This window comes from Protopterus annectens, chromosome 4.part1 (assembly GCF_019279795.1).
Source record: "Protopterus annectens isolate FY-2018-M chromosome 4.part1, PAN1.0, whole genome shotgun sequence".
NCBI classification, from domain to species: Eukaryota; Metazoa; Chordata; order Ceratodontiformes; family Protopteridae; genus Protopterus; species Protopterus annectens.
In genome coordinates this window covers 413,572,349-413,583,358 of record NC_056734.1, presented here as the reverse complement: position 1 = coordinate 413,583,358, position 11,010 = coordinate 413,572,349, and positions in this window count along the sequence as shown.

Genomic DNA, 11,010 nt, shown 5'->3' with positions numbered 1-11,010 from the left:
GAGGAGGGAATATTATCAGGAGCATTGGAGCAAGGTTTAAGTTTGGATAGGAGACTTTTTATGAGATTAGTGGAGACTGGCTTAAGCTTAAACATAGGGTGGTTAGGGGAAGAGGAGTGGTGGTTAGGTGAATTATTGTTAGGGAAAGTCTTGGTCAGGTTGGAGATGGTTTCAATAAAAAATGAATTAAATTTGGAGCTTAGTTCAATAGGTCAGATATACTTGGGGTCATAGCAGGGGTTGTTCTTGGAGCTGGGGTTGAGAAGGGAGCTTCTGGATTTCCAGAATTGTTTGGGGTTATTATTATTGTTGGACTGTAGTTTAAAGTAATAGGATTTTTTGTCCTTTGTGATGTGTTGCTTTGCGAGGTTAGAGAGTTGTTTGTATTCGATCAGGGTTTTGGGCAGTTTGTTGTTATGGTAAAGCTTCCAAGCTTTGTCTCTTTGAAGCATAATTTGCTTGGTTTCTTTGGAGAGCCATAGGGCGGTTTTAGCTTTTATTCTTCTGTTTCTTAGAGGTGCTAGGGAGTTTAGAGTGTCAAGGAAGACAGAGTTGAAGTGTTCTATTGCTTTATCAAGAGTAAGGGTGTATAGGATTTGTCAGTTTATTTGTTTGAAGATATTTGAGAAGGTTGAGGGGTTGAACTTGCTAAAGTTGCGGGGTGAGAATGTAGTGATGCTGATGGGGGGGTAGAGAAAGTTGAACACTGTATGAAAGCAGGGAGGTGGTCGCTAATGGTGTCAGGAATAGTACCAGAGTAAGTTATTTTGCTTGGATGGGTGACTAGGATCCAGTCTAAAATAGATCCTGGGGGATTTGTTTTGTTGGGTCGGGTGGTGGACAAGATTACTTGAGTGAAGTTATAGAGGTTGATGGATAGGATGGGAGAGGGATTATTAAACCTGTTCCAGTCGAGATTTACGTCCCCTAGAATATAAGTTTCATAATTAATTTCAGATGAGGCCCATAGGAGGATATCTTCGAGGATAGAGATGTTGTTACCAGGAGAAATATAAAGGACTATGATGCAGATATTTTTGTGCTTGTTCATTTTTAGCAGACCAACTATGAGTTCTGTATTGTTGAATTGTGGGATAGGAATTTGGAGGGGAATTAAGGTAAGATTACAGTAGATAAGGGCAGCGCTGCCACCTTTTTTATTTAGTCGGTCAGTTCTGAGGGACTAAAATCCTTCAGGCAAGATTTCAGAGTCAGAGATATGGGGTTTGAGACACGTTTCTGAGATGGCTAGGATGTCAGGTTGGTTATGAGTTAGCCATGCTTGAAAGTGGTAAATTTTATTGTTGAGACTTTGAGCATTGAGAGTGAAGAATTTTAAGGTATTGTGGGGGGAGGAGGGGTAAAAGATGAAGAGGGGGGTTATTAGTAAGGGGACCTGGCCCAGGGTTGGGATGGATATATCCAGCAAATAAAAGGTTGTAGAAGGATTGAGTGTGTAGCCATTTGGGTTTATTTTGTAAAATTTTAGGAGGAAATAACATTAGTTTAGAGGTAAGTATTTTGGCATTACAGGTTATAATTTTAGGATAGAATAGATGCAAGGGGTAGGATTGAATAAGAAAAGAGGATATGTGGTAGTAATGAGTAAGAATGTGGGAGACGACTGGTGAATGTGTCAGTTTGAGAGGAAGGACGGGAAGGTGTAACATAGGAGTAAGAGATGGCGTAACATAGGGGAATTAGGAATACAAGGAGGCAGCGGGGGGCATGGAGGGTGTGGAGGAATAAGGGAAGCATCTTGAAACACAGGTAGTTTTAATGTGTTAGTTTGAGGGGATGAAGTATGTGAGAGATAAAAAGGGGATGGTGACAGAAAAGTAATTTCTTTGAAATTAGAATTAAAGTGAACCAGGGTAGGGGAGTTTAAAAAAGTGGGAGTAGAAGAGTGTGAATGTGTTTATATAGGAGGAAGAGATGAGGAGTTGTAAAGAGGAAAAAGTTCTAATTGGGTAATTAGGTAGGGAGTGTAGGGGGGTGGGGTGTAAATTGGAGGAGATTAAATTGGGTAGCTTGGATTATTGGGAGGAGAAAGGGAGGAATAAATGTAGAGGTGCTGGGGGCGGATGAGATTTGGGGGCAGGGGAGCGGAGTGAACCCGCAGGGCGAACGGAGCAGGTAGAGCCAAGGAGGAGGAGAAAAGTGCATTAGTGAAGGAGAGAAGAGGTCTGAGGTAAGGAGACTACAGTAGAGGCACTCAGTTTCAGAGTTAAAGGAAGCAGAACGCTTCACAAGAGCTAGGGGCTATACAGGGCAGAGAAGGTGTAAAAGAGTGAGTGACTAAATCTGGTTCTTAGAACAGGGCAGAGTTAAGTTACGGTAGTGTAGGCATACACAGGGGTGTAGAAAGAAGCAGGAGATGCTGCCACCTAGTGATCAGAGTTAGTAATTACAAAGGTAGGTCTCAGACAGGGGAAATGGGGAAGAAACCAGGAAGGTAGGGAGGATTAAAACTAGGGTAGACTGCTAAGCTTTTGCTCACCGGGTAGCTGTACTAACGGACAATTTTAATTTACAGTTTGTTTATAACAGGGTACATACATTTAAAATTCATTCCTGGGGAGGCAAGGATGTTATAGAAACACAGCAGGAGTTCTTATACTCTGTCCGTTCAAGGGTGGGAAGCCAGGGATTCCAACCAGAGACTAGAAGGCACCTGGGGTGGAGGTAATTCAGCACTGATACACTAAGGAAAAGGAATACAAAGAGCAGTTTTAAAGCTAGAAAACAACACTACAGTAGCAAAAGAAAGGGATGGGGAGAATAAAGGAAAAATTACATCAGTAGAAGTGAGCTATCCCAAAGAGAAGGAAGGTAGGTAGGAAAGAGAGAGCAGGAGGGAAAGTATCAATACAATCAATTTAGCCAAGGAAATGCAGCACATTTTTAGACATTGTACTATGGTTCATGCAATACATTTGCAGATTATAGCACATTAGGAACAATCAGACAGCATCTAGCTACAGTATAATTTAGCCCACCATACACTAGTATGTAAATAAAATATGTAGGACAAAAACACTCCTCTGAAAAAAAGGTACAGTAAAGCCTAGGGCATCAAAAGCTAGTGTACAACATGTATGGAGCAGACATCTGTAGGTCGCAATGAAAAAAAAAAAAAAAGAGGAGGATTCTAAGGGGGAGGGGACTTGAGAGAGTAAGCCAGAGATTCTTCCCCATAATCCTATTCCTCATCTGAGGAGTCCAGTTCTCTGAGCCTTTTAAGAGGAGTGGAAAACCAAGGAAGTACAGGCACAGACACCCCTTGAGGAGGTTTTAAAGCATTAAACAATCCGAGAGTAAAATTCTGCCATTCACATTGGGGATCCTTAACTATAGGGGAAATATGCTTGGGTTTTCCATTTCTTTTCCTGTGGAATCCCCCTCGCAATAATCAGCACAGGTTCTCCTTCAATGTCTGGAGCAGACGTTTGTAAAGCCTTCGAGGAAGTTCCAGAAGTCAGTCTCAGGGTAAAAGTATGACTGTAACAGATGGCAAGTATTACAACTTGTACTCCAAAAATACCTGAACCACTAAAGCAACAGTGAGTGACTCACTTTGGCCAAAAATTTCTGCAGAGCTGGGTCATAATGATTTCACTTATTAACTATGGCAAAAATGCTGCAGAAATCCATCACAATCTGTCTTTGCATTTAGTATGCACAATCATTTATAGTGGAGAATTTAAAAGCAGTGCTTCTGGTATTATACAAGTAAATATCAATTACACCTACAAAATCAGAAAGATTAGGTTATTAATGAGAAATTAAAAATTTTAAATCACAAACTAACATTCACGAAATTAAGTGCTAAGTATTTAGTTGCTATCAACAGTTCTACCTCCATTTTCTAGAATTCTTTCTCTAGGCAATGCTAATTATAGAAAAATGAGTAACTTCACTCCAAAGTTTTCTTGGTCTCTTTGAATGATATGACAGAATAAAACTGTGTAATGCCACAGGTAGAGGTTTCAGACATAAGGTAAGAATGGGGATGTCTGGATGCATGTATATGGGTGATGTGGCACAGTGGTTGAAATGCCTAATGGAAAACACTGGCACAGATGTGCAATACTGTTTATACCTTACTGTTGTGACAAACTCCTCAAGACTGAAGGTATTCTCACTTCAAGAAGATACTGGTCTTAGATTTCTGGATAAATACAATGGGTCTACAACAGGGGAGGGCGCAATAGAGTAAAACTGTATTTTGCAATTAAATTTAAAAAAGTAACAGAAAGCGGACACAGGCTGCATACAAGATGATGGCTGTGGATATTCATGACAAAAAACAAAGAAAGAGACTAGCCTTGTATAGATAAAGCACTTTCTCCAGTCTGCATCTGATATTTTTAAGAAATAACCCAAGACTGGGTGTGGGTAATGCTGAATTTACCCATGATTGGTGTGGTTTGATCACGAGGGCAAAGCATCTAGCAGGGCTGAATTTCTTTCTTTCTTTGGAAGATTGAGGAGTGATGACTCATGGGCAAAGGAGTGTTGTTCCCTTCACAGTTAATGACTATTTCTTCCACAACTACACTTTTTTAACTTCTGGTACTTCAAAAGAGAAGAAAAAAATATCTGCTTCATTCTTTCGCACTTCACTAGGAACTTACTTCAAATGACTCACTCATCATAGGCATTGTGTATATTATTTACTCTCGGGTTGCATGTGGAAATACTCCGAAAAGAAAAGCATGCTTACCTAGTTAAATGACTAAATATCAATTCCATTTACTGTTCAAAATGGCAAACTTTTCTATTTATTCCAGGAAAAATATATGCACACTAACAACCTGTTAAGCATCTAGTAAATCAGCCGGTAAATACATTTCACCTTGATGTGTTTGTGTTTTTTTTAAATAGAGTAACAGAAATGAGGCATCCACACAGTCTCATCCTGATGAACAGACTTCTCACGTTTATTGAGCAAAACATAAGAGTGCTACAAGGTATCCAGCTTCTTTAACCTTTTGGAATAAAAAACAGTGAAAAAATTTAGTTCACAGTTTATTTATTTATATAAAAACAGTACAATAAAAGCTGAAAACTTACAATCAGGATTCTTAAATCATTTTAGTTACTTTTCAATGAAATCACAGCCTTCAGTTTCAATGCTGTCCTTTCCTTTTGCTCGATCAGCTAACTGCAGTTTTAATTTTTTTTTATATTCCAAGCAGAGTGGGCCACATAAGAATAAAAAATCCCCTTCCAGACATTCTGTAGACAACATACAGCAAATTTTTCTCAGCGGTAAAATGCTGGAGAAAGAATCACTTGGAAATTCATATTTACCATAAACTTTAGTAATGAAATTAACAGAAAAGTAAACTTTAAATCATTCAGTGGCATAGGAACTATCACATATAGTTACATAAAGAAATGGGTTTGTCAAAAAAAAAAAAAAAACTAATAAGAACTAATCATGTGCATTTAAATCTGCTTTCACTGGTCCTTGCCATATTTTTGATGGTTAACATCCAGAAATTAGATGGCTGGACTAGGAATTAAAAAAAAAATTGTACTTAACTACATAGGTGTAAACCTCAAGTTACAAACTCATGTTTAGTGCTTGGCTATCATCCATCATACGCTCTTCCCATCGCATGTCAGGTATTCATCTACACAGATGCTTTTAACTGGCTCACTAAAACATTTAATAGTACCACACAGAAGTTTGTGTGTGTGTGTTTTGCACTTTACAAAACACATTAAATTCTGTGCTACACTTCTGAAAAGACTACAAAATTATAGGACAGAATCCATCTGAGGAAAACAGACTTTCAACAGCAACTGGCAGCTGTGTGCAAGCAATATTAGTTATTTTCATCTTAGCATAAAACAGACTCAAGCTTTCACTTTGCAAAAAAGGTTATAAAGACATGGGGAAAAAAATCAGTACTTTATAAACACGGTTGTCTATTTGCCTCAAATCACTGCCAGATATGAATGGTCCAAAACCAAACTACATACTTAGCTGCAAATTAGTGAAAAAGTAAAATTAAGGAAACAAAGGTAGGGATAAATGGAGGAGAGCGCACCATAATGCCTAAACAGAAGGAAAACCTTGGCAGTCTCTGAAGTACAGATTACAAAAACAATTCCAGCAGATTCAGAAGGAATCTTCTGGTTTCCTTCAAGCCAGCTTAAAAATGTCCTGCATTTACAACAGAATCCTAAAACTGCAAACTAAGAAAAAAAACAGTACTACCACATTCAAAATGCTGTCCACACAGTATGGGCTCAAGTGATCCAGTAAGAAAAATGAAGTCACCAAGTTTTGGCATGAATTCTCAAATATCTTTTTATAAATGAGGGACTGGGCAATTTACATACCCATCAGTGCTCCTACACAATTAAACAGACTCACAAACACACACAGTTCTGTGCTGGCCTTACAAAGCTCTCTTAAAACAAGTGTAAAGAAATGCAATAAGAACAAAGCCTTATGATGAATTTTAAGAGGAGTCCATAAACCTTGAATGCAGAGAACCGTGTGAAAGCTGCAAGTCTGGCATGTTTGAAGGTCAACTATTTTCCTCTAATGTAAATGTCCATTAATGGCTAAACAATTGTAAACAATTGTGAACAATTGTGTTGTGAACAGAGTTTAGAAAAATGAAAGAAAACCTTAACAGAATAAAAGAAACCTACCACCTGATCTACTTAAAAACCTAATAAAATACAATGCTTTTTGAAGGGGGGAGGCAAGCACCCCACACTTATGCAACTTTTAGTATACTAACTCTGAGATGACACACCAGTACAATAAGTAAAAGCCTCCTTAATGCCACTCTTACCCTAATCTGTACACACTGCTTTTGATGAAACGGGAATCAGCAAAATATTTCTGCTTGACAAAAAATTCAATGCAGTAAGTAGATGCCTATGAACAATGTATCTCGGCACAGTGACACCAGCTCATACATTTTAAACTGTTCAAATCTGAATTGGTGTCAGATTGAAAAATTAACCAACATTTCACAGGTTCATATGCGAATACTAGGCTAGATGCCCTTTAGGGTCATTTTAAACGTAGGGAATTTCCATTTTTGTGATCAAATTAACCTATCCCATTTGGTTAGAGGCTGACCTTACCCATCCCACGGTGGATAACTATATATTAGCCCCTAATGAGAATAACTGATATCATACCATAGATAATATAAAGGGACCCACGCATGGGATAAAGCATTTAGAAGCTACCTCTGTCCATCAGTAGTACAGGGGCAGTCGGAGTAAATTTTCTGTTTTTTTTCAATCCATCTATCCAAAACTGCATAAAAAAAAGGAACCAGTGTGTTGTGCTTTTTTGGGGTTATGGTGGGCAGTTACTTATTGCTCACATTGGACAACTCTTCAGGTGAATTACAGTCTTAATTTCAAACTGGCCTTGCTTTTTACTGGAATACTATATTAAACATAATGAAAGAAGCATGACTCTCGCAAGACAGCCATGCTTCATCCTTAAGTGCTTTTTTTTTTTTTTTAATATTAGCAGCTTTTCAAAAGTTTAAAAGACTTCACTGGTTGGTGCTAAAGTGACTTTCATCACCTCAATGGAATGTCACAGACACTGCAGTCATCCATAAAATGTGCTCATCCCACCAAACAGGGACGAACTGTAACGCATCTGTGTAGCTTCAGTTCCAAAATTAATCAGGGAGGAAAAAGAAGTGAAGCTAAAATATCAAATATCTTGATTTTAAGTTACTCTCACTGCTTTACACCCCACAATAAGGTTCAGAATACTGAATTCTTACGTAATCGGCTAGCTTAAAAGTGCTAACTAATTCACAGAGCAAACTGGTTTCTTGCTTTCAAAAATCAACAGTGGGGGAAAAAAGTCCTCCTCTTAATCTACACCTAGGGTGTCTTATGTGAAAAAAAATGGTGTGCATCAATACATTTCAAAGTTAATTTAGAATGTGCTAGCACTCCATGGGTCCAAGTTAGTTATAAAACATTTCTGGTAGTGTGATCTCCAATGGTTTTAGACACTGCCTCACGCTTGAAGCAAACTCAGCACTGACGCTACCATGCACTGGCATATCATACTGCAAAAGTGTACTGCAGCTACCATTTAACAAGATGCTGCTGCCTCAGTCATAATACAACTTTTTAGACATCATTTTCATGTTCAGTTCAATGAAGCACAATATACATGGGCATTAACTTCTATTTTTAATTCAATTAATAGCCAAGTAAATAGGTATGATGCACACCATCTTCAGCTGTTACCATCAGAAATGCATTTTGTTAGAAGACAGACACACAATATCCGTTTGAAGTAGCAGATTTTGGGAGGTGGTAAAGAAGTGCTTGAGGAAAATTCATGAGGAGCAAGACTATGTTTTGATAGAAACTTGACAGAGGTAAAGAATACTTAACAAATGTAATAACTCTGTGTATTTAAAGTTATATAATGACAAACTAAGATGTACAACTGTCGGAATCAATAAAAAAATCATGTGGAGACAGAACATGCCATCTCTCAACAAAGACAGCAAATGAAAATCAGGACTGAACTATAGATGGAGCGGTGAGACAGAATCCTTAGCCATAGAGCTACCACACCACCAGAGTGCATTTTCCATTCATACTTCTACATAATTTTTTGCCAAGGAGAAACAGTTTACCTTCTGATGACAGTGCTTGCTACTGGAAGAAAACACATACTCTGCACATTCTGTCCAAGAATTCTGCAAGACCTGATTAGCAGTAGAAAACTGCTGTTAGCTACTGCTAACTATATGACTAGAGCCTAGAGCTACAACTTAAAAACTGTAATGCAGTTGAAATCTGAATGACGGAGCAAGGTCATGTTCAAGAATGCTACCCTTACAGTGCTGTCTAAACTACTGCTAGCCTAACTCATCCACATCTTTCCACTTAAAGATAAAATCCTGCAACAGATGACTATTTCTGAGTAAAAACTATCAACGGAAATATTATCCATTTGTAGGTAGTTACAAAGTACAGATTATATGATTATGGTTAGTGTTAAGTAAGGAGATATGCCAGTTTTCACATTCAATTAAAGTATTCAGACAGAAAGCCTTGTAAATGCTGGCTCTAAAAAATGATCAGTTGGTTTGCAAACAATATTTGGACATATGAAGAAGAGCAAACATGCCCAAAACAAGCAAATCAGGAAACTAGCAACATGACATACCTTTTGTTGTTTCCCAATCATCTTGTGGTTTATACAAGCCACGCAAGATCAAACAATATAAGATTCAAAGTATTAATGAAACAAATATTTAAAATACTACTGACAGGTTGATGAAAATAAATTAAAAAGCATAGTTCAATATTTACAAAAAACTCAGTCCTGACAAGAATTCATTTTTATAAGATTAGTCAACACTAACTTTTGCACATTATCTATACATTGTAAAAATGCATTACGACTTTTAATTAAAAACATTTTTAGAATGGCAGACCTGTATCGATGTACTTCTTATGAACCATTTATGTTCTAATGTGTGAATACTTCATGAAAAGTGCTTCCTTTGTTTTACATTAAAAAAATAGTATCAAGTTAAAGCTTAGCATCTCTGAAAAAATGCTTTACTTTGAGAATGTCATAATAGTGTTAACAGCTTCTTTTTCACTTCACCAGTGTGCATCAATGCGTCCCATGACGTTAGTGTAAAAAAACAGTTTTGCTATTTTGCTTGCTAAATATGCAAGCTTATTAGGTACTTTGCAAGTGTAAAGGGGGGGGGGGGGCAGCTGTCAGGAAGTGTTCTTTGCATTGTATATACTAAAAGGTCCATCACAGAGCCTCACTACAATGGTGTATATCAATGCTCTTTTTTTAGATCCCCAGAAACCGCTGCAAAGTTGTGTGTCTAATTAGATGATCACAACATGGGAAGAGACCTATTTCAGCTTTCTTCTAGCGTGCTTGTTTGTTGTGCCTTTTCAGGAAAGCAAGTTTCTTAATCAGTTAAAGTGGTTTCTGGTAGACATATGTTGAGCCTACTATAAAATGCCCTCCTCCCCCTGCCAATCATAATAGTTCACCTCAACTACTACGGCCACCAATAAAATTACAGCACTCTAGGCTGAACTGATTTGCCAGAAGTGACATGTTAGGTAGGAAAAAGGGAACATGGCCTCAGGAAGCAGTAGTCTCACTCAACTAGAAATTAATTCAAACTATTCATTTGAAGAAGGGAGAGAAACAATATGACTTTAAGGCCACACCATGTAGTGAATTTCATGTATCTGCATCTTACATGGAGAGGGAACAATTACAACGCTTAAGTTAACACCATTCCCTGTTTATGGCTGATTGAAGATTACTATCAAGAGAACACTGGGACAGACAACTTCAACAGTAAATACTGAGTTTACCAAAAAGTACAGTTTTGTACCTACCATAAATGTAGATGTTCGAGGATTCCATTGCTGCAGTCCTGACTATTGGGTATAGTCCGCGTCCAGTCGGCCCGAATACCAGAGTATAAGGCTGACGTCGGTCAGGGCGCATTAGACTGACGTCAGTACGTCAGGGTACTAATCCGCATGACCGGCGTCATATCCTCAGTCTTTTCTTGCCCCAGATGTCAGAAGACCCTAAAAGACAAGCCCCAAAAACCTGCACCAAAAACATGTACAATATATACAACAATATATACAAAAATATAGACATGTAAACTCACCTACACAACCACCCCTAAATACAGAGGGGAAGGAGGGAGGGTAAATTGGACTGCAGCAATGGAATCCTCGAACATCTACATTTATGGTAGGTACAAAACTGTACTATGTTCTTCGTCTTCCATTGCTGCAGTCCTGACTATTGGGTAGAATCCCAAAGCAGAGGTAAGGGAGGCTGGCAAATCATAAAGAAGTAGGAGCTGACAACATGCCTTGCAAAACAGCTGTGGCAAAACCAGCCCTAGACTTAGAGTAGATAGGAAGGTGATAATGCTTAGAGAAAGTATGCACTGAACTCCAAGTAGCTGCTTCCAAAAT